This window comes from Agelaius tricolor, unplaced genomic scaffold, assembly GCF_023055355.1.
Source record: "Agelaius tricolor isolate 1412-34295 unplaced genomic scaffold, bAgeTri1.0.p SCAF_24, whole genome shotgun sequence".
In the NCBI taxonomy this organism is placed as follows: domain Eukaryota; kingdom Metazoa; phylum Chordata; class Aves; order Passeriformes; family Icteridae; genus Agelaius; species Agelaius tricolor.
The window spans coordinates 10,012,657-10,040,101 of NW_027269284.1; the positions used below are offsets into that span (position 1 = coordinate 10,012,657).

Sequence of the window (27,445 nt, forward strand, 5' to 3'; positions counted from 1 at the left end):
GTGGATCTGTATGAAATCAATAACTTGAATATACTGTAGGGGATGTGTGCCAGTGCATTGAAGTTTCCTGGGTACCGCTGGTAGCTGCAAATACAGCAGTGAGTCTGCTGGCTCTCCTGGGATTCTCCAGGGGCACTTTCTCCTTTCTCTCCTTCCTAAATAGATGCCTTCACACCCTTGCCTGCTTTCTCTTGTGCTCTTCTCCTTAATTTTAGCTATTTGACCCACCCCACATTTTCTTCTAAGCACCACTGTAGATTCAGGAGTCTTTTACATAGCAGGAGATACAACTCCTGTAAATCGATGTGTCCAAAAGTTAAATGGCAACTTAGCAAAGAAGTTGCATCTCTATTGCTCTTTGCTGTATTTAATGTTGATGCAAGTTGTGCATGAGGATTGGGACTTTTATTTTTTAAAAAGCACAATTCTGCAAGCAGAAGTATAAGCAAAGTTGATAATGAAGAAGCAGCTAGACTTCTATGAAAAAGTAATATGATCTAATGATATGTCAGCAGGTGTGGAGTTGAAAATACAAGTAATTTGTTTTTAATTTGTAGCCCATAATCCTGCTCTGTAAAGAAAATGAGATCTTTGTAATTAATTGTTAAAATTAGAGAGAGGAGTAGAGTAAACCTCAGATGTGCTCTGAATTTTGGGGTTTTTTTGCTATGAAAATGGTTTGAGAGCTAATAGCGTTGTTCTGTATTTTTGACAGTATTTTATACTACTTCATCCCATCGTATGCCTTAGCATTTTCCTTTGGTCCTAAGGACAGAATTTATGGTCGTTGTGTGAGTTTATTCATAATGTGAAAAAATAGTTAGGAATGAAATATGTTGGTATCTTCAGAGAAAAAAACCTCAACCTGCCAACTTCTGAGAAAGATTCTAAGTACCTTTACACTCCTACAGTGTTTACTGTAAAGTCTAATGAGATATTAAGAGAGGAAAGTTGAGGCAAATAAGAAATTTGTGCCTTACCTCAAGCAGAAGTAAGGATTTCATAACAAGATTAGTAACAGTTGTTGGTGATGAGATTTAAAGGGATTGTCCTAGATTGTTCTTTCACAGACTACTTGTGTAATCTTGGAGAGGTTTTAAATTCTTTCTTTGCCTCAGTTCCCTATTCAGAGGATTCCTCATAGAACATATGAGCAATGTCTTCTTTACTTTGTTTGTTTTGTTTAACCTTTCAGGAAAATATTTATATTTACATATATATGTATATTTAAAAAACAAACACCAAGCAACTTCTCTCAGCTTTTCTCACTTCAGTTTTCTTCTAGTGAAGTTCCAATGTGTTAGGGCTTAGGATTTCAATAGGAGTAGGGTGAGAGAAGCTGTGTGATATATATATAAAAACTTCTATTTTGGGGTGAAAGGTGATAATAATTTTGCTGATTCTAATTATCAAGTTATGTGAATTGTTACTCACCTTACTGTTTTCATATTTTTTCCCCTATCATCTCTGGCAATATGAGTTTTAAACCTTTCTGAATTTTTCAGAAAATTGTACAGCTCTGTTAAATGTCATGGAGTAAGAAAAATTGTGCCATACCTTAGCTAAGAACCTTCTTAAGCCTTCACTAAGGAGTAGTTCCAGTGATCTTCAGAAAGAGGCCTCAAGGTATGAGTGGAAAAAACAAGGTGTATCAAACAGGACTTGTTATTCCTACAGCTTTAAGAAATCTGCTGTATAAATTACTGTCAGACTGCTTTTGCTTTCCCTTTTGTGTTTTTTTTTTCTATACGTTTCAACATGACAACTTGACATGATAATACAAAGATTGTAACCAGTCTTTAGGTAGTTATTTCATCCCTCCTCTTCCTAAAGTGTGCTTTAATGTCCATTTTTTTTCATAACTGGAAATAGGCTTGTTCTCTATTCTTATCCAATGAAAAAAACTGCATAAAGAGTTTGCTTGGAAACAGAAACTGACAGCAAAATCTTTTCAAGTTGTACTTTTAAGAGAAAATCATTAGAACTTCACTTGGTAAAACTCATATTTGTAAGAGTTGTTCTAAAACAAAACTCAAATGGTCTTCTAATCTCTCTGTCATTCAATAACTTGTATCTTACTAAAATGATCAGATTTATGAAAAATAAGATATAAATTAAGGTGAGATTCTTGGTTCTTTGTTTTTCTTTTTTTTTCTTTAGTAAAACATTAATGTTTGCAGCTGAACCACTGCAATACTGGAAGCCTGCCCTTGTAGTACTGGCTGTAATGCACAGTTCCTCAGTCTAATACCTGCTCTCAGATAATGAACAGAACCAAAATGTTGCAGAGAAAGAAGCAGAAACCTTAAGTGAAGTCTACTGTAATCTTGACCTGACCCATTTTTATGTGTTTTTGTGACAATTAAAGAGAAGTGATGCTGTGTAATAATGAATTTTATCTTTACACAATATATGGTGTATCCTGAGTGTTGTTAAGTTGAGTCTTGGGTAAGAAAGAATTAAAGGCAGGTCAAGAATAAGACACTTCCCACTGACTCTTCTCCACTCCCTGGCTGGTGCAGCTTAGTGGTTTTGTGTACTGAATGTGCTTTATTTGTAATTAGTAACCATCACTGGACTGTTTTTCTGTGGGGATCTGTCCATTCTCCCTCTCAAACCATCCACATTTCTAAAGCAACAGGTCCTTTCAGTTGTTTTCACTACATTGCTACATGGCACAGCTGGTACCAATGTGTGATCTTGCAGATGCTGGCTGTGGCCATTTTATTTCTCATGTATCTGTTCTTATACATTATTCATCTTTTCAGTCAGGGTAAAATAGATTTGACTGCTGCAGTCTTTGTAAAGGTTGTACAGTTTTCTACCATTCTATCTACATAAGAAAGAAGCAGAGCTTGATTGTTTATTTTTTTTTTGTCCCTGCATTTTAGGCACTAAGAACGACCAAAGTACTGCCAACATTATTTGCAGTATTTGTCCATTTTCTCCATATCTAAGCTATTTTAATATCCAAATACAGACATTTCATTTACCAAAATCTTAGCTTTGAGCAGTGAGGAAGCATTAATGTCAGTAGTAAGTCCTGCAATTTCTCTTGCATGTGGTAGATCTTTGTTGAACACAAGATCAGGAGCTTAATTTGTGTAATGTTTTCATAAGTGGGGAGATAGCTTTAAAGATTGAATTAATTACCTGGTTCTTTTCAGTTGGGTGTCTGATTCCCAAGTGTGTCTTACAATCCCCCTTTCTCCCTCATGTGTATTAATAGGGAAACGTGTTCTTTGATAAACAGTTTTACAGGATGTGTTTCCTTAACAAAGATCGTTTCATCCAGGCAGGAATGCGGTGTGATCATAACATATTCTTGTAAAACAGATGAATATATAATAAAAGATGAAAAAGAAGTCAGTGTGGTGACCTGACTGATACACCACAGTCAAGCTGTGTCATAAAACGTGCAAAAGTTGTTTGTAATTCAGTGTTTCCTTCTAATACCAGTAAATAATACAGATATCTAAGAAGCATAGAAAGTGTAAAGCTGGTGTTAATTTTCTTTTTCAATAATGAACAAAGCAGGTAAGGTACAAAATCAGATATTTCAATGGCAATTTTATGTTGATTTCATTTTTTATCATGATAAAAGGCATGACCTATGAAACTAACAACAATTCTCAAGTCCTTAATCCACTTATAAAATGCACTTTTTAAAAGGCAGATCTGCCAAGTAAATGTGCTACTTCTGAACATGTAAAGTCAGTGCTGGGTGCTGAAGGATTTGGTTTTGGAAAGTCTTGAGTATTATCAAGTCTTTTGTAGTGAACATGAGTTTGTGTTCTGTGTTTTGCTGTATCAAAGCTTCTGTAGCTGGGCTGCAGAAACTTGCAGTTAGTTGAATAATCATAGCATTTAAGTATTCTGTTCAGCCAGTGGAACTTTGCCATTACCATAGCAGTGCCAGTTAAATTAAAGCTCTTAGTGTGTGTCTTTCTTTTTGTCTTTTTTTTTTTTCTTAGAAGTTATGCTGCCTACCAGCTTGAATAATTATAGAGGAGTCAGTAGAATACTAGAATACTGATCAATTATTTATTGTATAATGAACTGATACTTACAGAGCAGATTGTCTGTTTTGTCCTTGAACTCATAAGGAAAAATCACTGCTGATGCTTGTGCCAAGAGGCCCACCATGGTTCAAGATCTGAGGTGATAAGGCAGATGCTTTTTGAGTTGAACTACATATTGAGGTGGAATAAATTTGTAGCAGTCGTTTTGGTGGGGTGATTATCTCCTCCTCATTGCACTGTGCCCATGTATGCCCAACTGTTAAATGTTCATGAGCTCTTTTGTCTGTGCTAATCTGCAAGGGTTTAGAATAACATCTCTCAAGTGGCTACACTGGAGCAGGGGTTTTTTTCGGCTTCATTTGTATTTGATTTTTTTTTTTACTCAGATGAAGGATGTGGCAACTACTTCTGACCCTTCTGCCCTAAGGGTGTGGCAGAACTCTATGGCCAAGTGGTGTTTTTTTTCAGCAATAAAGCTGTAGAAATGTTATACCATTTGTTAAAATGGTTTTGTTAAATTGTGTATGGTGTATTTCAGAAGTGCATGAAAAGTGATAGTTTTCATCACCTGTGTGTTTACACAAATAGTTTTATTTCTCCTCTCATCTCCCCTTTGACTAAATTAGCGAATTAAAATGGGGGGATTACATGTTCAAGTGTGATGATGAAAAAAGGTCAGTGAAAGAAAGTGATTTGTGTTTGCTCTGTGGGTGTTATCTTGGGCTGGATTGTAGTAACTGCAGGCCCAGTGTCCAGTAGATTAATAAGGAATATAGGAAGGTCAGATAAAGTCTGTGTTGTCCTGGAGCATCCATTGTAGAAGGTCTGCAGGATGCATCCTTGGAGGTTTTCAAGACAGAGTAAAGCCCTGAGCCACCTGGTCAGAACTCAGAGCTGCCCCCCTGAGCAGGAAGTTGAAATAGAGAACCCTTGAGGTCCTGACAAGCCATGCTGTCTCCCTATCCTGTCAGCTGGATAACCAGGAATTCTGTCCAATAACACTGCACACTGATAGCCTTTATGGCTATCCAAGCATGCAAACAATGGTACTACCAGAATAATAATAATAAAAAAAATTAACCATTAAGCTGGTTCTATAATAGCAAACTTGACCTTTCTTTCCTAACCAGACCTTCACGCTGAAGTAATCATTTCACCCAGACCTGGTTCATTAAGATGGAACCTATACAGAGATATAGGAATCCAGCACTTATCCAAGAGCTTTCTTCTTGATCTTACCACTGGAGCTATTTTGGCCTGGCAGGACTGATGGTATCTAAAACAAAATACTAAAATGAGGTTAACAACTCTGACATGCATTGTTAAATTCAGTGGGAAAAATCTATTTTTTGTGCATATTCTGTGAGGGGCAAAGGCTTAAGAATAAAAAGTTACAAAGTTTGTATTTGTTACAGAGTCAATATTGTCAACGTTTTGGTTTCATTTAGTAACATCCAGCTGCAGATATTCAACACCAACCAATAGTCTTACCACCTGTTGGTGCCTTGTATCAGAGCAGGGTGTACTGCCAGAAGAGCTAAAATTAAAAATGTGGGAAAAAGAAAAGGAAGGGGAAAAGAGAGACAATTATCCCACCCACCTAACTGGTTCCTTAAAAATGTGGCACGATATGTGAGCACATCTGTTTGCCTCTATTTTGTGTATCATGTACAGCTGTTTTCAGAAGGCATTGAGTTAATAAGTCTTTGGCATTCTTGCATTACCCTTACTGTTTTCATCTTGATTGGCAGCCCATCAAAATATAAATAAGTAGTTCTCAATTGTTCTGGAGTTCTGTCATTTTTATGTTAATAGGATTCAAAGAAGCATATACAAGGATAGGAGAACATGGTAGATTTTCTGTCTCATTCAACAGTCACTTCAGGGGGTAAATTTAAATCTGGTTTAGAGTTAGTTCTGTAACTGTGAGGTACGTGATGACGTTTTCTTTTTAGTTCTTGATGAACCTTAATCAGAAATTAGTAAAAACAGTTCAGTGGAAAACCAAGGATTTTTATTTGCTTGGGGTGTTTGATTTTTGAGACATTCTGAACATTTTGAATTCAATGAATACATCTAGATTGCTTGTTTTAGGAAAGTAAGATTTTATTTCTTGTGTAAGATATGCAAGCCCAGGTGATTGAAGATATCTGGTCCTAAAGTAATCTGTTAAAACCATTGAGGAGACAGTGTGGGGTTTAGTTTGGAGCTGTTACTGTGGCTGATTTCTCCCCTTAAAAAGAGAGAAGCCCTACTCTGCAGTGTAGTGTTTAAAGCATCCACAAAAAATATTGCAAGTATGGTGATAAGGCCAGTGTAGTGAACATTAGATCATGGCCCTTTTGGAATGCCTTGAGAGTCCTCTACACAATCAAATTATCTTAGCCTGGCATTTAAGTGACCCTTAAATTACTGGAGAGGCATCTGAGAAGTACTCCTACAGAAGTGACATGCCATGCAGAAATAAATTTATATATCCACACTGCTTCCTGCCCCCCCCCCCAAAAAAAATGGATTTGGACCTTACTTGGTTCATTGTTCTTAGCAGTAGGATGGATAGATAAAGCACCCCTATATATTTGTTCAACTTGTTCTTAATAGCCTGCCTGATGGAGATGGCTTCTCAGAAAGATTTAATAGGTTTATTTAGGCTACTTCTTTCTAGGTTATCTCTTTCTGGTTAGGCAGTCTTAGTGGTTTCCCCCTCTCCCTCACAGTATCAATCTCGTCTTTCTCCTTTATCATCTGCTTCACAGTGAACTCAGTGAGAATTTTATTAGTTTTTTTCTTAGTTACAGTCCTCTACAGATATGAAGACTCTTACCCCTTCACTCTCTTCTTTTATTCAAGGTTAACAATTCCATTTATTTTCAGCCATGCAGTTTAGGCTGTTTCTTGTGGCCTCTATCTAGATACCTTAATTGGCCTATTTCTGCACAAAATTGGGTGCAGTAGTTGAGACTGAAGGTAATGAAGGGAATCACCTCACATGTGAGGTTTGTTCTTGAATATGCCTCATATTGAATATACCTGCCTGTTTGCATTTTGTCTCCTTTTTGAGACAGATGCACAGTATCTTGTTAAGCTCTTAAAGGCATTTATGTCTCCCTGCACCACTGAAGGGAGGAGGTAGAGGTGGAAAGGAGGGAGGGGGGAGGAGGAAGCTGTTCTTAAGATTTATTTTAAGATTTATTTTACTTCTCATTGTCTTGGTATGATTTTGTTATTAAAAATTCAGTTAATATTCCAAGGTGAGTCTGTTGTACCTGTGATGGCACTCAGTGAGTGATCTCTCCCTGCTCATATTTCATCTTGTGTATCAGTCAGTACATTTTCTCTCCCCTGTTGACTTGAGGAGGGGAGTGATAGTGAGTGATGGTGATGGTGTGTGTGTCTGGCATTCAGCCAGGGCCAGCCCACTGTGGTGCTACTTGGGACCTTCTACATAGTTTGGGAAAGATGTGCTAACATAAGAATCCCTTCTTGGAGCTTCTCTGCTGAGCTCTTCTAGACATAATTCTAGGCTTTCGTGTTTCAAGCTCATTCATTTTTAATACTCAATCTTTTTTTTCAGATAAAGTGTTTTATTACACACCATACACCATGGTTTGAAGTGATATAGAACATTATATATAGATAGTATTACCTATTGTTTAGGTTGAAAATGACCTTTAAGATCACTGAGTCCAACTATGAATCCAGTACCACCAAGTCCACCACTAAGCCATGTCCTTAAGTGCCATACCTCCTCATCTTTACAGTGCTTCCAGGGATAGTGACTCCACCACTTCTCTGGGTAACCTCTACCAATGCTTGACAACCCTTTCAGTGAAGAAATTTTTCCTATGTAAATATCCCCTGGTGATTTCCATCTTGAGGCAATTTTCTCTTATCCTGTCACTAGTTTCCTGGGAGAAGAAACTGATCCTCACCTGCATATAGCCTTCTTTCAGGAGGTTGTAGACAGTGATAAGGTCTCTTTCTGAGCCTCCTGTTCTCCAGATGAAGCACCCTCAGCTCCTTCAGCTGCTGCTCATGAGACTTTTGCTCCAGACCATTCACCAGCTCTGTTTCCCTTCTCTGCACACTCTTTAGCACCTCAGTGCCTTTCATGTTTTGAGAGGCCCAGAACTGAGCACAGAACTCGAGGTATGACCTCACCAGTGCCAGAGTGACAATCACTGCTCTGGTCCTTCTGTATTTTTGATACAAGCCAGGTGCTTCTTGGCCACCTGGGCACACACTGGCCATGTTCAGTCACTGTCAGCCAGCACCCCCAGGTCCTTTCACACTGGGCAGCTTTCCAGCCACTCTGCCCCAGCCTGTGGCACTGCCTGGGGTTGTTGTGACCCAAGCACAGGACCCAGCACTTGGCCTTGTTGAACCTTCTACCACAATGGGATGGCCTCATCCCATTGATCCAGGCTGTGCAGATCCCTCTGCAGAGCCTTCCTGCCCTCCAGCAGATCAACACTCCTGCCCAATTTAGTGTCCTTTGTGAAGTGACTGAGGGTGCACTTGATCTTGTCCAGATTGTTGATAAAGATTAAACAGGACTGGCCCCAGTACTGAGTCCTGGGGAGCACCCCTGGTGCCTGGGTGTAGCTCCATTCACCACCCCTCTCTGGTCCCAGACAAGTATTCCAGTGCACCCATCCAGGAGCAGCCAGTTTATCCAGTAGAATGCTGTGGGATGACAAGGTCAAGCACTTCTCTGAAATCTAGGTAAACTGATGCGTGGCTTCATTTGGGCTTTTTTTAAAGGGGATTTCAGTGTGTTGTGTCAGCCCCTACTGGCAGTAGGGTAAGAAATGGGAAACCTGGTGTTAGGACTCATGAAAAACATTTAATGCCTTTGCTTGATGTGTTTGTGGGTTTGTAGTTACCTGAATTCTCTAAGAAATGGCCTGTTGTGTGTGATGCTGTGGGCAGTGGTGGTGGTTTCTGGGCATTGGGGGTGCTCCCTGGGCTGCCTTGGGCACGGGGCTGAGGCCCAGGGTGTTTGCCCAGGGCTGTGGCTCTCACTGAGAGGCGCTCATGGTCCAACAAAGGCCGCAGGCTGCTGTGCTTAATGCAGCTATCGTCTGTGCTGTACATTGGGCTTTAATTAAATTTCTTAATTAGGCCAAAATCCAATAAATCTAGAAATAGTAATTAGCAGGAGCCAGCTGTTTTATAACTTGTTATCCTGCTTTTGTAGTTTAGACAAGATCTGACTTGAATAAAAGTTGTTCTATCTGCTCATGTTTGTTGTTAAAAAAAAATCACTTGCTCATGATGTTTTAATCCTTGCCTCATTTTGGAGACCATTAATTATTTTAAAAGGCTATAAAATGTTTTATAAAGATACATTTTGTGCTGTAATAGAATTTTTTTTTTTATTTACACATTCGTGTTACTGATACATCAGTTGTCTTTTTTGTATCCTAGAAAGCTATGGAGCTGGTTGTGAATAAAGATCTCAGTTCTAAATATTCAATCATCATTTTTTTCAATTTCAACAATTTGTTATTGGGATTATGTAAATAGTACTTGCAAAGTTTTCAATGCATCTGTTTCTTAACAGAAATAATTGGAGATATTCTTCTGGTTTAATGCAATTCTAAAGAGCAGTTTTAGGGGCTTCCATTTAATTTCATGCCTCTAGCCTGTTAAATTAAAGCAGATTACTCTAAAATTTCCAAATACAGTTACAAAGTTTCATGTAGTTTAGAGTAACAAGTAGTGTATGCATTGGAGGATCTAGCTGTGTCTGTGTAAATCATTTTCCTCCCTCTGCAAACATGCTGATGGCTTGCTTGTATCTGTACCAAGTCATATTTTGTAAACATCAAAACCAAATGGGAAGGGATAATTTATCCTATTGCTGTACTGCAGGCAGAGGATCTCATGGAATAAAGTGATAATTTACTTTCTGTAACTCTCTGGGTGAAATAGCACCAACAGTATCAAGCATCAATCACCTTATAGGTTCATTTTATTTTTTCCCAGATGCTACTGCTCGAGTTGGTATGTAAAAATTGATGCTAATTAGATGGCTATCTCACACATATCATATTCAATGGAACTTATTCAAGTTACTTTGTTAAATTTAAAAAACTACTTCTCCTTTGTGTTAGGTATTCAGTGCTCTGAAATTAGATTTGAACTCACCAAATCTGAAATACAGTGACATTTCATACTTAGCAATATTTTAGTATAAAGTTTAATTAGTTTGTTTTACAGCAGCTGTTGTGCTTTCAGCAAACAAATTGCATTAGTTAAAGAGTATTGTGAGGAATCCCACAAGGATTTAAAAAAAGGTGAACGTTTACCGTATGATAGAATGAATTTACTGCAGGTTTGCCTAAAGTGGTGTTTGTGGAAAGGAAGAACTATAATGTCTGTTGGATTTTAAATCATAATGGATACATGCAGCCTAGTGAACAGCTTCCTTAGAAGCCTTTGGGCTGTGCTGAACCAAAAAGAGCAAACCCAGCACTGTGACCTTTAGAAGGTAGGCAGAGAGGGGTAATTAGGACAGCACCACAGCAATGGTAATGTCCACAGTGTTCTGACTCTGTAGGCCTGCCTTGCAACAAAGGAAATCTGTGCCAGAAATAAAAGTTCAAAGTATGCATCTTCCCATTTTAACCCCTTAAAGGACTTCTAAGTGATGTGTTATCAATAATGTTTTAGAGAGAAAATGTGTAAGAACTGCCATGTTGGTAAAAGAAAAATCTTGGATGTGTGTACATATACATTTAAATATACATCTTTGTATATATAAAGATATATAAATTATTGCTGTGTAGATAAGGACTAAGTATAAGCCAGCTTTTACGTGGCTTCTTCAATATATTTTATCAGGATCACGCACTTCTGCTGATGGTTGCACTTTCCTTGCCTTTACTGTTCCATTGTGCCTAATAAATATGGATACTTTGATGTAGTAGCATGCATATGTTATTTCTCTTTTTCTAACATATCTTTGCTGACTCCAGCAGCAGTCTGTTTCATCTGAAACTTTATTTACTGGGAGGTGTTTATTTAAATACACAGTAAAAAAAGGGTGGTATAAAGCTAGATGATTTATCCAGTGTGGGAAAAGCAAAGTAAGAAAAACCCCAAAAACCTGAAACTGGACGAAGAAGTTTATTTAAATATTTCTGTTCAGTATTTAAGTTAGAGTTAGTAAGTAAGTGCACAATTTTTTGAGCAACTTGGTCTTGTGAGAGGTGTCCCTGCCCATGACAGGAGGGTCAGACCAAGATGATCTCTCAAGTCCCTTCCAACCCTAAGTGCTTTATGGTTCTGTGGTTATTTTATGCTTCTCATTAAAGGTGGTATTATACAAAAAGTGAAAAATAGATTAATTTTTTTTAACTGTCAGAAAAACAAATGAGGTGATAGTATTGTAGATAATTTTGTTTGACATAAATTGTTTTAACTGAATTGTAAATAAAAAATATTTGGTACAGTATGTTTGGTATTGCAAAGAATTTCACTTGATATTTCTTAACATAATATTAGAATATTAATATGAATATTAAATTATTATTATTAGAATATAAATATTAATATGAAAATTAGCTTGTTATGGAGCAAACAAGTTTGATACAAATTTTTCTTGTAACTTTAAAATGGGAGTTCACTCTGCACAGGTGTGGAAATGTCAGAACAGCACTGGGCTGCAGTTAGGGATGCTGAGTTTGAACTTCATGAGCTGGCAAAGTAAAACAAGCTGAGCTGTGTTAGTGCAGTCAGCACAGCAAGGATTTTAAGCTCAGCATATGTCACAATAAGGAGAACTCCCTTGTGGGAGAGCTAGAAGCAATTTTGTGTCTGTTCCCGGTCTCCCTACTTGTGTTCTTGAAAGGTGGGGATTTTGCAGGTTTGTGTGAACAGATCTCTGAAGTGCTGCAGGAAGAGTGACAAACACAGAAAACCCCACCCTCCCAGGGCATGTCTTGTGTGCACAAAGCCCCTCAGGCTGCCTCCTCCCCGGGTCACTGCTGTGCAAGGTGGGTGTTTTACCAGGATATTGCACATTCCAGCTCCAGTTCTTCCTGACCTTAGTGAGCACCAGCTAATGCTTGGTGGAGTTGCTGCATCTGAGGCTCAGACCAGGCTGTTGTGCATCCCAGAAATGAACTTTCCTTGCCAAATCTGTAGCCATTTCTGGCTATGTCATTTAATGACAGCATTCTGTTTTGGTGTACAGCATATGTGTTGCTGTGTGTATGTGAATATATATATATATATATGGGAGAAAAATGTGTGAGAAGAGGAAGGAAAAAGGATTTCAGATACCAGGCTTTGGGAGGTGTGTTTCTACTTTTAATTTACTTAGTGGAACTAGATTAGTTTCTCTAGTGTATCTTGAGAAGGCCATGGCTGCCATATTTTTAGGACACCCAGATTTTCACAGCTGGTATTTTCAGCTCTTGCTGGGGAGGCTAGAAGCAGAACTTCTTGATGCAATAGTGAAGGCAAAGCTCTGTCAAAATACAGCTCAGTGGTTTCCTGTCTTTCTGTTCATTGATGACCAAAATTGCTCCAACATATTTTTCCTGATTCCAGTTGTAGATGTTTACTCCTCAAGAGAGGTCATTGACTCTTTATACTGGCGAGACAATGTCTGCAGGCAGGGACACTCACCTAGGCTTTATTAAATCCAGCTGATGTCAGTGGAAGAGTTAGACAAGGTTTTGGGCATGCAGCCTTTTAATTATGTCTGAAAAACAAGGGGCCACCTTTAAAGACCAGCTTATTCTGAGTTAAGAAGAGCTGTTCTGACTTTATTTAGATGTATGCCAGCCAGAACATCTCTAGAAGAAAACTTATTTCGTTCTCATGGCAAACAAAAATATTAATGAGATGAAGAGAATAGGAAGAAGTGGTGAGATATTGTTTCCATCAGGAAAAAGTGCTCATTCTCTGTAGAATAGGAAGATGGAGCAGAGGAAGAATATCATCTAGTATGTTAAAAGAAACTTACATTGAGTTTGCAGTTCTGGTATCAATAGTCTTGGGCTTTCCTTTATAAAAGTGAGATGTGGCTTTGGTGCTGCTAGTGAACAAAATGTATTGAACTGAGAATGCCAAAAGCCTTTGCTCTTTCTGTGCACAGGAGTAACTGAGACAGGTAGTGTTCAGTCTTAGGAACTGAAAAATCTGTGGTAGATAAATTACACTTATAAGCATATATTGGATGCCTAGTTTAAGAAATCACACTATCTCTTTGCATCTCTGAATATCTAAATACTTCTTGACTGAAAGATGCATTTTCAGTAATAGCTGTAAAATTATGTATGTTGTGAAATGTGCCATTAACACACATGAAATCCTCACAGTGAGGATTCAGCTGGATAAATAACTGGACTGGAATTAGCAGAGAAGTAGAATTTAGCAGCCATCATGCTCACACATTACAGCACTCCCTTACACTGCTCTTGGCAAAATGGCTGGAGAAGGATGTCACTTCATTGCTGGGTAATTGTTCCATAAAGGCAAGTACATGGAGAGTATTTGGGTTGATTTTTTTTTCCTCCCATCCCCCATTACTATGATTTTAATTGGAAGCAGCTCTTTGTTCATGTAAAACTAGCATGAGGTCCTTTACTGAAGGATAGTGATGTCTTTGTATCAAACAGTGTCTGTTTCAAGCTCTTATGCTTGTCATTGTTTAATTGAACTTGCTGAGGTTTCTAGGAGAAGGAAACTTTTACCATCTCCTGCAAATCACTTTAACATGCTGTTTCTGAACAGAAAAATATCCCATTTTTGAGTAGGTGGAATAATAGGCTATCTGGATTCTGATACCTATTAAATGGTAAGGCTTTGTCAAAATCTGCAAGAGAGCACAGGATTTGCAGATGTACAAGCTCGTGTCATTTTTATTATTATTCTGAAATCTGTATTGTGCTCACAGCAGCTGGGTGCTTTACAGAGAAAACACAGACATTTTAACTTTGCTGCTGGAACTGAGGCATTACTGCTGATAGGCTGCAAACCTAAGGTCACTGGGTTTGTGCCTCAGCAGAGCTGATGGATGCTGTCGGGTCTGGGAGCTCAGGTTTGCTGCTGAGGCTGAGCACAGGGCTGGGCTGCCCTGGGTCCTTCTCCAGAGCTTGCTGCTGAGTCACTGGGTGACCTTGTGTAAACCTCTTCCCTTGGCACACACTGCCTGCAAGGGAGGAGCACCAGCCATGACCTGCTCACTTCTTCTTGGGTGAGGAGTTCAGTGAAACTGCAGATTCAGTGTAAATATTTCCTTTGTTTCTTACTTTAATAATCTTGTGATAGGCACTGTCTGTTGCTAATAAGGAGATGGGGATATTGGTGTTAAGGGACAGAGAGGAGATGTCAGATGCCAGGACATCCCTCTGGCTGTCCTGGGTGGCTCGAGCCCCTGCCAGGGGGCTCAGAAACCTTGGCACAGGGCACAGGACACCTGTGACTTTGAGTTTGACCCATGGAGCAAATTACCACCTTTATATGAAGAACTACAAGTTAAGAGAGTTTAAGTAGAATAATAGTTAATTTGTCACAGGGTGAAAAATAGATTTTTGGGGTGTCTAGAATGGGGGATGGAGGGCTGATAACTTGTCTGAAGACCTGTATGGATTTTAGAGCATATTCCAGTTGACCCTGCAACATTGATTCAAAATTAAGGGGCCTCTGTTCAAAAAGCAAAAAGAGTAGTAGGAAAAGCTGGTACTGAAATTAAAAAATGAAATTTCTTTTAGCCTAATGTTACTTTTAAGCTTTAATATGGCTCCTTGTGTGCATATATACAAGTCTGTCCTTAGGAATAGACATATGAAATAGTGGTGTTATGGTGCAATATCTCTGTAATGGGTCTTTGACATCCTACCTCCCCCCTCCTGAAAGATAGATAGTTTTATGCTGTTCTATATATTTTAGATTTACAGCTATTTGATCTGTTTATGTACTGATCTGCTTTTTTTTTGAACTAATTTCCCGAAAATTATTGAGTTACAAGTGTTTATATACAGACCATCCCCTAAAGCCAGGAATTTGTCTAAAATGAATGAGAAAAATTAAAGGAAAGACTGTGATCCTATGAGATCTTTGTAACACTGTAAAGCAAAAGCTTATACTATTCCAGTTTTTCACATGATACCAAATTCCAGCTGGCAAAGATCCTTGGCACAGCACTTGGCTTTCATTTGGGCTGAAATTTTCAATGTACTAATTTCATATCTTCCCTTATTGGATAACATATTTTAAGATTTCTTGCAGTTCTAAGGATCTGGCTTATAAAGGGAAGGACTACCACAGAGGTGCAAAGAAGAGTTTTGTAACTAACTTGTCAAAAACTCTGAAAAACAGTGCACATACCATGAAGTACCACTGTTATGACACAATGCAGATTTCTTAAAGTACACAAGGAAATTAAAAGTGAACACTATTACTTATAGCAGTGGTCACATTTATCAATTTTCAAACTGATTGCAAATGCTGATGACAAAATTTGTTATTTTTAAATTAATCATGTTAAAGTTAAGTTTGATAATTGAATAGCATTTGCATAAAAGATTTTCAGTTAAGATCTAGGAAAGAGATTTCAGGTTGTTCAGATTTAGGGATTAAATTGTTTCTTTATGAGGCCATTGTATGTATTTTCTTGTACTCATATAAATGTAAAATAAGTGTCATGCATCTTTATATACTGCATGAACTGCTGAGGCAAAACAGCAAATTAACAAGCCATATGTGAGAGAAGCTAAAAGGCCTGAATAGTCTAATAAATCTTGCATTGGACTTACATTTTATAAATACTAGGCCCTGTGGAGCACCACTGAAAAAATAGGAGTTCTTTTTGGAGGATGAAACCTTTGCTTTTCCATTGTGTGATGGAAAATTCAAATTCATGAAGTTGTTTTACCAGTGACAGACATATGAGGAATCCTTGTACAGGCTTTAAAACTGAAAAATCTCTGGTATCTAAAATGAGTGAGTTGGTGATCTTACATCACTTTGATAAAGCATCACTGGACACTCTGTGTGGGAGTAGGGAAGAAAAATGGTCTTTTAAACCTTCACTGTGCCAGCCTATAGCTGTGAGTAAGCTGAGTAAAAGCAAAATAACTTTGCTTGCTGGGTAAGTCCAGAGGACAAAAATTGTTACTCATCTACTTGAAGCTGATCTGGAAGCAAAGCATTGCCAGCAAAGCAGAGCAATGGCACAAGATTAATTCTTGTCCCATTGCAGTGGGGAGCCTACAGAACTGGACTCCCTGCTGGTGTAGCACAGGCAGACAGCAAGAGGTGTCCAGCCAGGGGATGAGACTTACACAGAACTAATGTTGAAGCCTATGCATGGCTGGAAATTCTCTCTGCATCAGTCAGAAAAGACTAAAGATGAGTGTGTTGAAGAGCATTATTTATTTTGTTCTTGAAAGTTCTCAAAACTCACCAGTGTTTGACTGTATAAAGAAAGGAATATTCCTTCAAGGTTCTTAATGCACTCAACACGCTCCTACTGAAGTGTTAGGCCCCTCAGTTTTATACTTTTAAAGATTGTTTTATGGATGATTATATAAAATTCTGGTGTTCCCATCTTTGCATTTGTATAAATCCTATGGTAATATAAAAATTAATGTTGACCAAGAAGAATTGTCTCTTTAGTGATGTCTGAGTAGCCTAAGACCACTTTTCTGTATGGAACCTGTCCATAAGCTTTTTTTGTGTGAGAGAAATGGTCTTGGATGTCAGAGTTTCCAGGGAGTAGGTTGGCTCCTTTGACAGACCTGGGAGCAAAAAGAGCCCACAAACATTTGTAAACAGGCTGAGAGCTGTCACCAGTCTTAGCCTTCAGCAAAGAAATCTGTTGGAGAAAATGTTGGAGAAAACATTTTATGTTGACTGATTATTTTTTTCCTTTTTTTAAAAAGTATAAAAAGACTGGTTCTTAGTTAGAACCAGTCTCTGGCCATGCCCACTGAAAGACCATAGAATGTGTTTTCTTTAAAGCCTTAGGGCATTTGATACTTAATGAATACAGAATGCCATCATTACTTTATTAGTTAATTATTGGTAGGCTTAAAGGACATTATTTCATATGGATAGTTTTCCCTCCAATTGCTACTTCACCCCCTTCATCTTAATTACTGAAAAAGTTTTTGCATGACTAATACACATAAGCACTATGTAACATAGAGAATACAGATTTGCCTCATTCTACATGCAAAAGTAACCCTGTCCTGCAGTTTGCACACAGTATTTGTCATATAAAATCTAGTAAACACTGTAATTAGCTTACTTTCTAAATGTGTTTTATGGTTTAAATCAACTGTAGAAGCAAGTCAGAATCTTCTGAAACACATGCTTAAGAATCCCTATTAGCTCTTACTTCAGAGAAAAAGAGAAAGAATAGGAAGATTTTTCTTTGCCTTGACAATCCAATTAAAGCAGCAAGGTGTCAGGAATGATACCAATTCCTCTGAAAGCTCTGTTTCAGTCATTGGTAGGCTCTCCATCTGGGAATTGTGGCCTAGTAATCTGCAGCAAGGCAAAAAGAATAGCATGGAAATAAATTTGAATTGTTGACCTAATTTTGGTAGTCCATCATTGCTGACAGAAGTTCAAATGATCCCAAAGGGTTCCCTATTATGGGGATGCCAAAACAGAAAGATGTAACTAAGGGAGGCAGGAAAGTGAATGTCTTCTATATCTGTCATTGCTTCTAGTATCCAAATAAAAGTTCTGTGTTTTGTCCACCAAAGATGTATTTTGCAATAAAAACAAGAGTTTAAAACAGATCAGGAAATTTTTCATCAGTATTCCCTGGTAGTAATGAAAGATGTATTGTAGCCAGGAACTTGCTGCTTATCATGTCTGATTTTAGCTATATCAATTGCATAGTTGGTATTAAAAATAAGAAGAGAAAGTTTTTTTGTGCTCTTTTTGTGAAGTCTTTTTGTGCCCTTTAAGTTTGTTCACTATGTAAAGTATAGAGACTTCTTTACATAGTGAACAAACCATCATGGTTTGTTCACTATGTAAAGAAGTGTTTGCACATTTTTCTAAGTGCATTTTGCTTATATGTAGAGTGGTCTATAAAGGTCATGCCACAGTATTTTCCTGCTGATAACTCTTTGTGTTGAAAGGGGATGACTCTGTGGCATGATCTGTGCTATTTCTTCCTTGGGCCATGATGCATTCACATTGAAGCTGCTCTTTAGGTTGTCTTTGCTTTCAGGGGATTGTTTTAAATAGCTCTTTTTTTTTCTTCTATTTTTGTATCTTTTTTTTTTTTCTCCCAGTCTGCTTTTGGTGCAGCCACAGCAGAAGGCAGCACATTTCTGTGTACTAGGCAGACACTGAATGGGTGAAGGAGAGAGCAAGTGATGTATGTTGGGCATAAGTGTTTGTTGCTGGCAGGTTCTGGCTGTCAAAATGTTAAGTTGTTCATGAAGGGCTGCATCCGTGCCAGTTATTTATGTGTAAATAAAGTTTTTGCTCTATTGGAAATCCCAGGGAATCTAGCACCAAAGTATCACAGTCAGAAATCCCAGAGCAGGGGCAGGAAGGGGGAGATGCAGTCTCCTTGCATGTATTTTTTTATGCCTGACAAATAGATCTCTTAAAAAGCTGTAAATCAAATTAATATTATGGATAGAAAGCTTTAGAGTAGAATACAAGGCACCATAGTAAAATGTCATAGGTTTTTTGAAAGAAATATGCATTTTAATCCTTGAACATTTGGTTGTATGAAAGAACCCCTTCCTCCCACTCCTCTAGCTGTCAATTAGAATAACTTCTGATAAAAAGCCAATGGTAATGTACATATTCTCACTACAAAGCATTTGCCAACTGAAATTTCTAGCAACTGCTGCAGAGAACTCACAGATGTGTTCAGCATTGTTTTCCTAAAGAAATTGCCTTTTATTTGGGTCAGTAATGTTTTATGCTTAGTCATTTTAAAGCAAAAAAGCCTTGTTTTCAAAAAGTCTTCAAAATGTGGATCAGCTGTACAAAGACATAGGGAGGGCTTCCAAAACATTCAGGGAAACTGATTTCTGTTACCATATGCCAAGGATGTTTGCTCTTTTTTCTGCTCTGGGGATTATACTTGGACCCTGCCTGTTTCTGTTTGAGGTATGTTGGGCAGAAGGAAGGTTTTGTATCACCCTTCTACAGAATAAGGTGTTTTTTTGAGATCCCCACCCCTTATAGTCCACAGACGCTGCATATGTGAACTGTACACAACATTACCCCAGTTGTCAGAGGAATTGTCCTCAGCTCTTCTGCTTTCTGAGAAATCTAAACTAGCTGTCCACCTTATTAGTTAATTTTTTAAACTTCTGTAAGTAATGCACTCTGTTTAAGAGTTAAAATGGACTAAGATGCCCCATGTGAACAGATCTGGCTAAAATCTCTGAGGACCTGAGTGCTTTGTCTATTTTGCTGACTGATCATGAAATCTATCTGGTTTCTATTTTCCTATCAAGGAAAGGATGGAGGCTGGCATCAGTGTTTACTCTCTTACCTTTAAACTTCTCTTGCTTTCAAGGTGCAATGCTGCCTGAAATGATGGAGGTAAAAGTGTGAGAAACAGAACTTTGACTAAAGATTCTGTGTATTGCAGTTTGTGATTAAAAACCTGAACAATCTTGAATACCTTCCATCCTTGCCTATTTGGGAAATGTTGACAAGTGTTGATAGTTATTTCCATACAAACATAGAGGGTTTTCTCCATAGAGAAAACCCTTCATTTTTATAACACTATATTTTGCCTAGAGAACCATTATATGATAAAGAACATAACTGAATCAACTTGTTTATTCAGCATTTGCTGCCTTAACTACAGGATATGAACATGTTGGTGATTTCACTGCACTGAGTGAAATTAGTAATGTATCAAACATAGCTCATCTGTCAAATTATTTCTATAATAGTTTTGGTTCTTGGAGGTGCTTTTGGTGTGTGTGGTATATTCTGAATGAATTTGAACAGCTGTAGTTTATGCTCTGTTTGTTTGTAGATTAACAGATATATTTCCACAGTAATAGCTTCCCTTCTTGATCCTTCCTCTCCACCATTAGAAATAGATTTAGTTTAGCGGTTACTGGAAATGAGAAATTAAGTATCCAATTATTTTAAGTTATTTTTGTATTACCATAGCTTTTAAGAAGCTATAGGAAGATTACTGAAGGATTATTAGGTTGTAGTTTTCCAGTGGTTGCTGGTAATTCGCTGTGAATAGCACTCTAACAACTTGTACTGACTGGCATAATTAAATGTTTCAAATTTGCCCCAGTTTTTGCAAGACTTATTGCCAATTAATCTTCTTTTTTAATCTCACTCATACGCCATGCTACTGAAACATCCACTTTCAGAAGCAGATATTGTCAAATTACTATGCTACTACTTTTCATTTGCTCTTATGACTGTAACTTACACACATTCTAGATATGTTTCATTCTTCTCTCAAAGCTTTTGTGAACACTACTCTTGTAATATAGTGAGGACAGTTGGCCAAAAAGAAAAGATATTTTTTATTTCCAAGTTTACTAGAGAATTCAAAAAATTAATCTAAACAATTAGCTTTCTAGGGTCAAATAACTTACTTGTTAGAAGTATTAGTATTACAGAATTAGTAGATATTCTAAAAATATGTACGTTTTTCAATGTAGACAAATTACCCAGGTAACTTTGGAATTTGGAGCTGTGGTTTTCTGGGTTTTTTTTCACTTTTGAGTCTTGTGGGTATTGGTCTGTTTTGTTATCATCTTATTGGCCTTATTGCTGTCTACTGGCCTTTCACAAGTAAATTCTTGCTTTTTCTTAGGTGTTTCTATATTGCATATTAATATAGGGAAACCTTCTCTTTCCCTTTTATTCAAATGTATTCAGATTGCTAGCTGAAGGCCAGAAGAAAGCAGCAAAATTTTTTATATGGAATAACAAGATTGGAATAGTTAAGAATAGGGCAACTCAAAAAGGACAATGAAGATGGGGTAAAGTGAGATGTATCTGACGTCATAAAAAATAGAGTGCTTGTCCTGAGGAGCTTTGTTACTATATAAATAAATTGAATTCCTCTTTTCCAGTGTTTTGTGCTACTTAAATATGCCAACTAAGCTGTTTCAGCACTTTGATCTTCTGCCATGATCTGGCCCTAGCTGTACTTTCATCCTTTTCAAAGCATTCTATCACAACAGTGAATTTGGCCCTAAGGAAATGGGTATGCAGATTTCCTTTCTCCATTAAACACTACCTAGATGCCTGTCTTTATTGAACAAATAAAGGATTAGGGTTTTAAACCACTAAAAACAGAATACATGGTGTTGCCTTAAACAAACCCCTAGAGTGAAATGCAGGATTTCCCAGCGAAGAAAGTGGTTTTGAATTTATGTTTTTGTGACTGATACTCTTGGATGCAATCCTGACGTATTTTATGTGAAATATCTTTTTTTGTGAAGATTTGAACATTGTACATGATAGTAGTTATATCCATCATGTTTCAGCACGGTTCATATGTGGAATTCTGTCTGGCTTTCAGCTCTCTTGCCCAAAGGCAAAGAGTTTGACCTGTTCTGTGTTGTGTCTGCCAACTCTCTGCTTTGGAGACCCCCATATGGCCATGTCTGCTTAAGACATTGCTGAAATCTGTTTGCCGTGTTCAATTCACTTGTCCTCAATCTCTAACACAAGGGGTATACCAAGAGAAGATTTAGCACTTCTTTTAGTTAGAAGATTTAGTACTTTTTTACTTTGTTTTTTCATTCTGCCATGAAAGGTGTAGTTAAAGGTGTTTAGAGACTCTAGGAAAACTGAGGTAAATGATACTCATTAAGGACCTTGTATTGCTTTCAGTCATTAAGCTTTCAGAGTGATATTTTCCATGAAGATACCCCATAATGATAATTTTATTTCTATAAATTTTTCTGTGCATGGGAAATACCAATTCAAATTAACATGCTGTGAACATCAACAAAAACTCAAATGCTTCTGTTGTTTCCCCTTGTGATCAAAGTACATTGCAGTACTAAAAAGAAATATGAAGTAAGACAATATCAAGGCCCCGTCCATTGTCTTTTGATTGTTTGTTTTCAGAAAGGAAATTGTGATAATTGCCTTCAAGCACAGTATTAATTTCTAAGATTTAGTCTTGTCCTCCTTTCAATATGACACACGATAGCTTCCCTATGTTGGTATATCTTGCTATTTATAAAGATTCATGGCAGTGGACAATCTGTATGTGACAATTTATAGGTGGCCACCATGACGATTTTGGTATCCTAAAACACAATAACTTGTGTTGAAATGGAATACAAATTTAGTGTTAGCTAGACAGAGGTAACATTCTGGATTGACCTCATGTAGTTGCCAAGGATCTTAGCAGCTTTCATCCTGCTTTCACTGAGGACCATCTAGGAAAGGCCACCATTCCATGTGTGTTCTTAATGGAGAGAAGATGCCACACTTGCAATTTCATAGATACCTTATTCTGCTGCATTTTGTTACCCCGTGTAAATAAATTTCCATTGCATTGCTATCATCAAAGCTTTTAATGAAACCTGATTTGTATTAAATATCTCTTCTTTTGTTTAACAGATGATGTCACTAATATTGCTCTGGAAGCCCTCCTTGGTGATGAAAAGGAGAATGTTCCAACAGGACTAGGAGCTGTGGTGTGCAAAGTCCCAGAACAAACATAACTTGTGACTCAGCTGCTGGTGCTGCTCAGTCTTCACCTCTTTAAATTCAAATCAAACACAACTGCCTCAGAAACCTGTGGACAAGAGAAAGGTACTGTGCATTGGCAGCATGTTGGTTGGGTAGGAAGAGAATAAATCTGCCATACATATATGATGCCATCATTTTATTAGAGACAATATCATTTGAAGCCTCAAGTTTGACATTCTTTTCGTGCTGAGAGAGACTTGTAAACACAACCAGATTTCGCAGGCAATAAAATAAACCAAATCTGTATGAAGCTTTTGTCTTTTTGTGAGATGCTTTCATTCTCTTTATAGAGATGTTTTCTGGATTCACTGAACAGATTCTTGATATAAACATTTTCTCACTTGTGATTTCTTAATTAATTTTTTAAGTGGTTTCCCCACCACCACCACCCACGGCGTTTAAGATGTGCAGAACAGGAGGGTGCTTAGTGTCTTGTATTTATCCTATGCTTGCTAACTTGAGCACTGTGTTACCTCACCTGTATTTGTCACCATGAGTAAAGAAGAAAGGCTTTAGTTGCTTTGGTCTCAGTCAAGAGTGCTAAGCTCCTTTGACAGACTTTCCCAACCTTCTGCTGAGTTTTATGTGTTTATAATATGTGCATGTTTGGGTATTCAGCAGGCAGGTATGCATGCCATGCATAAACCCCAGCAAAATATTTTGTTTGCTTCAAGGACCTGGTATCTGAAATTACCTGTTCCTCCCATTACAGAGGTATGGTAAGGATGACAGTTTAACTCCATGCCCAATTTTCGGTATTTTCATCTTGTGGTAGTCCTGCAGTGATGACAGAGTTATTAGGCTTAGAAATATTAGGAAATAGTAAACCCCCACTCTGTGTAACTGTTCTTTCTGCAGCAAAATGCTGTTGATCCCTAGAAAAAGACATTTTTATCTAGAAAGATATTGAGAAATTGAAGAAATTGAAGTTTGCCAGGAAACTGTTGTACAGAAAGAAAACAAAAGCAGCAGTAACCCAGGAAATATCCTTTCCCAATGGCTATTTTGTAGTTTGCATATTGAAACTGTTGCCTCTTTGCTACTCAAACTTTGCTTAATTTGAAATATACCTCGTTATATTTAGTATACTGCATGGTAAACGCTTCCTTCTCTGAATAGTAAAGTATGACACTAAATAAGGCAAGTGCTGTGGGAACTGACAGCTGTAGAATGCATGATTGTTAATAAAAAAGGCATGAAGAAGGAAAGAATAAAGTAAAAAATGTAGGATATAGAATGAGTCTTAGGGTCCATCTGTTTTCTGTGACACTCCAATACAGCTACTATTTCATTGTAGTGTCTTTGATCTTAACATTTCACAGAATTCCATTGTAGTATATCGTTATAAACAAAGAGAGTGAAAAAAAGTGTCTAAAATAATATTTGCTAATGGAATTAACTTTCATTATAGAGAATAATTATTTTCATTTGTAATTTCTAATTTTTAACTGAATTTTTTTGGGGGGGCAACAGATAAACTGATGTGACCAGTAAATTCTCTCTTCTGTACCTGTTCATCTTTTTCTTCTGACTGGATTTAACACTTCATGGTAAATGCATGAGAAACTTCAGTCTTAGGTTTATCTAAAAAGATTATGTACATATCTACTTAATCATAACAAAGTAAATGATGCTGATTTTAGAAAGAATTAAAATGCTGAACTCTAAATCTAGCTGATGGATATTATCACTTGGCTTTCCGTGAAGGTAAATGTATTTTAAATTTTAAATTTCAAAAGGATGCTCTTTAAAGATTATTATTCCCCTGTTGTCCTTTGGACTGCTCTGTTCCTGTACATTCAAACAGTGGACCACAAATTAAAAAATTGATTTAGACTTAATAGTTTGTTTAGCTGACTCTGCATGATAAAGATGAAATGTTCTAAACATGAGTCTTCGACAGCCAGTGTGTTTTGGAAAGTGATTTCATCATGTGCCAATGATCTGTATCTTCCCTAACAGCTGGAACTAGCTTATGAAAATTTGCACAGTGGGTTTTCATCTTCTGGATTGCTATGCACATTTTCCCAATGCTATGGTAAAAAATCTTGCTTATGTGGTCCCTGTTTTTCTTTTTGATTGTATTTCTTGCATGTCAATGTCTATTTATTTGTCTAGACTATTCCTGATCTGTTCCAAGTGTCTCCTCAGGCTGGAAGTGCAAACCCAAGCATTCATGCAGGAGTGGTGCTGCTATGTGATGCAGCTGTGAGCTGGCACTTTGCTTTAGAGAATAGCTGGCTGCTTCTGTGAAAATTTAGGATTGCTGCAGCATGCCTGCCCTGCAATAAGACTGGGCACATTTTTTGAAGTGGCTCTTTCTTTCTTTTGCTGACTGATCATGAAATCTATCAAAGATTGATATTTTCCTTCTTTCTCTGAATACTGAAAATTAAATTGAGATATACCTTGGTATTGATCTCACATTTCAATTTTTTCTTAACATCCTTTGAACATCCTCTTAACATCGTGTGCTGACTAATCCTCTATACAAATATTACATATGTTCACTGCCACGTGATTACAGATCCATTATCTTCCAAACACAGAAAACAAGTACTTAAAACATGCTTCAAGAGGTTTTCTTACTTGCAAATGTAACAAGGTAGAGTACATTTGGGTGGCTGGTGGCTGTGCAGCTGCTGGCAGAATGCCCACACATGTTTTGCCACTAGATAAGTCTGTGGCTGGTTATGGTTGTGTCGAGATAAGATAAGGGATGTTGCACTTAGTCATCTAAAAGTAATCATCTATGTGCTGAGTGTTTGCAAGAGGTCTTCAAAAGAAAACTCAACAGGCTTTTCTGACACCATGGAAAGGGATCTCAGATATCTCAGGCTTGCTGTCCAGTATTAAAGCACAGCAGATCTTCAGTCTTTTCTGGAGCTCCTTGTATGTTCATAACTGAGTATGAATGGGAAAAAAAGGTATGAAATGTGAGAGGCCTGTAGCCTATGTGTTGTGCATTCAATAAACAGTAGTGAGAGGCCATAAACTTGACAGTTCTGAGAATTCCTTAGGATATACCAGTTTTGCAGCACCTGCTGCTTTTTCTTGATAAATAGGCTCTCTCTTAGTTATGGTTGTCTTTCTTTTAGCTTGTTGTTTGTTTTTCTCAGCTCTTTGATTCAATTAATTTGTAATGTCAACAGCTCCAAATGGTGTTTTGAATCTTAAGTAGCTTTGATAATGGGATTTTATTACAGCAATATATATATGCACATGGGCAAAATCCTGTTTTATGCATAGCATTGTGTAAACATTGATTTCTAGGAGAAAAATCTTGAAGGACACTAATTTTAATCTCAACACCTGCAACTTATCTTTACTGAAGGAAATCCATTCTGTGCACATCTGCATATACTATATTTCTACAGTTGTGCTGCATCTTATTACAACACAAGACAATAATGTGAGATTTTGTAGTAGAAGGGAAGCAGAGAGTATTTGGGCATTTCAATTAACTTCCAACAATCAGTGTAAGAATTAAAAGTGCATACTCTGAGGCAATGAAAGGAAACATAACTTTCTTACTTACTGGTGAAGGCTTGCATATCTCAAAGCAAACATCTAGAAATTTTCAATTCTTAATCCCTTAGAACATTTGGGAATTGTTAGTTAAGACCTTTGTGATGTTTCCAGATGTCTCTACTGCAAAAAAATTAATAAATAGTATGTGTTTGGAGTGTAGCCATTTGAATATCTATGCGCTGGGAGGGGAATGAGTATGGTTTCACTTAAGAACTCCCACTTTTCACATTGTTCACTGAAACAGGAAGCACTTCAGCATTTCCCCTTTCATGTGCACAGGTAACATCCAAGTCTTGATATACATGAAGCTTTCAGTTTTGCTAGTAAGGATTTTCTATGTAGGAGGTGAAAAATTAGTGTTACTGCCATAGCTGTGATAACCTTAACCTTAAAGGAAAACCTTATTCACACTTTCATCTCAAGTTGAGGGAGATGGTGTAGAAAGACTAGTTCTTGGCAATACCTATTTCCAGATTTTTCCACTGAGTCTTCATTAAGACTAAGTTTGTCTGTAAAGTCACTGCCAGCAGCCTAAATTTGAGGCTTCCCTCTGCCACCTCTTCTAGGGGATGAGGGGGAAAGAGGAACAGAACTGAACACCAAGAACATCAATTAATAGCAGAAACTATATGAAGATAATTTCTATCAACTGGATTCATACATAGGGTTGCAACTGTGTCAAATTTGCATGATAATACAGCTTGAATAAAAATTTTTGTCTATGGTCACAGATGATTTACAGCCATTTAGACCTTCCAGAGAATAGCCTTCTTTGCAGGCACCATGGCAAGGAGTTTGTGTTCTGAAGCAATGAAGCATAAACATTTTTCATTTAACCATTGGGACTTTTCTAAGCTTTAGGTGACATATCTTGGCCCCAAATTTCTGCAAAACACTGTAACCATCTTCACAATTTGCTGTCTGAAACAGTGTAGTGAAATGCAATCTTGTTCCTCAGTAAAGGAGAGACATTATATAGGTAAACAGGATGTTTTCTTTGGAGTGAATAACAAATCACTTTTTAGTCCTCCTAAATGTCCAAATAAGCTTGACCATGACAACACTCAGCAGTTTAGGGTACACTGCTAGCAGTGCTGTGCCCCATAAATTGAATACCCCCATAAGTTGCATGCACAGCTTGCATACTAAAGCACTCAAAGTTTTATGTTCAATTAGTCTGGTTCTGTGTA

General features: G+C 37.5%; 1 protein-coding gene across 3 annotated transcripts in view; it reads left to right on the forward strand.

Annotated features, from left to right (window-relative positions):
* Positions 1-27,445, forward strand: part of JAKMIP1 (janus kinase and microtubule interacting protein 1) — a 142,659-nt gene that overhangs the window by 29,820 nt on the left and 85,394 nt on the right. For 2 of the 3 annotated variants that reach the window (XM_071447250.1, XM_071447247.1), the window contains exon 3: positions 22,593-22,787. The gene's annotated coding sequence lies outside the window, so the exon portion shown is untranslated. Of the gene's footprint in view, positions 1-22,592; positions 22,788-25,484; positions 25,652-27,445 lie in introns of those variants that run through there. The other variant, XM_071447248.1, reaches the window with a different exon arrangement.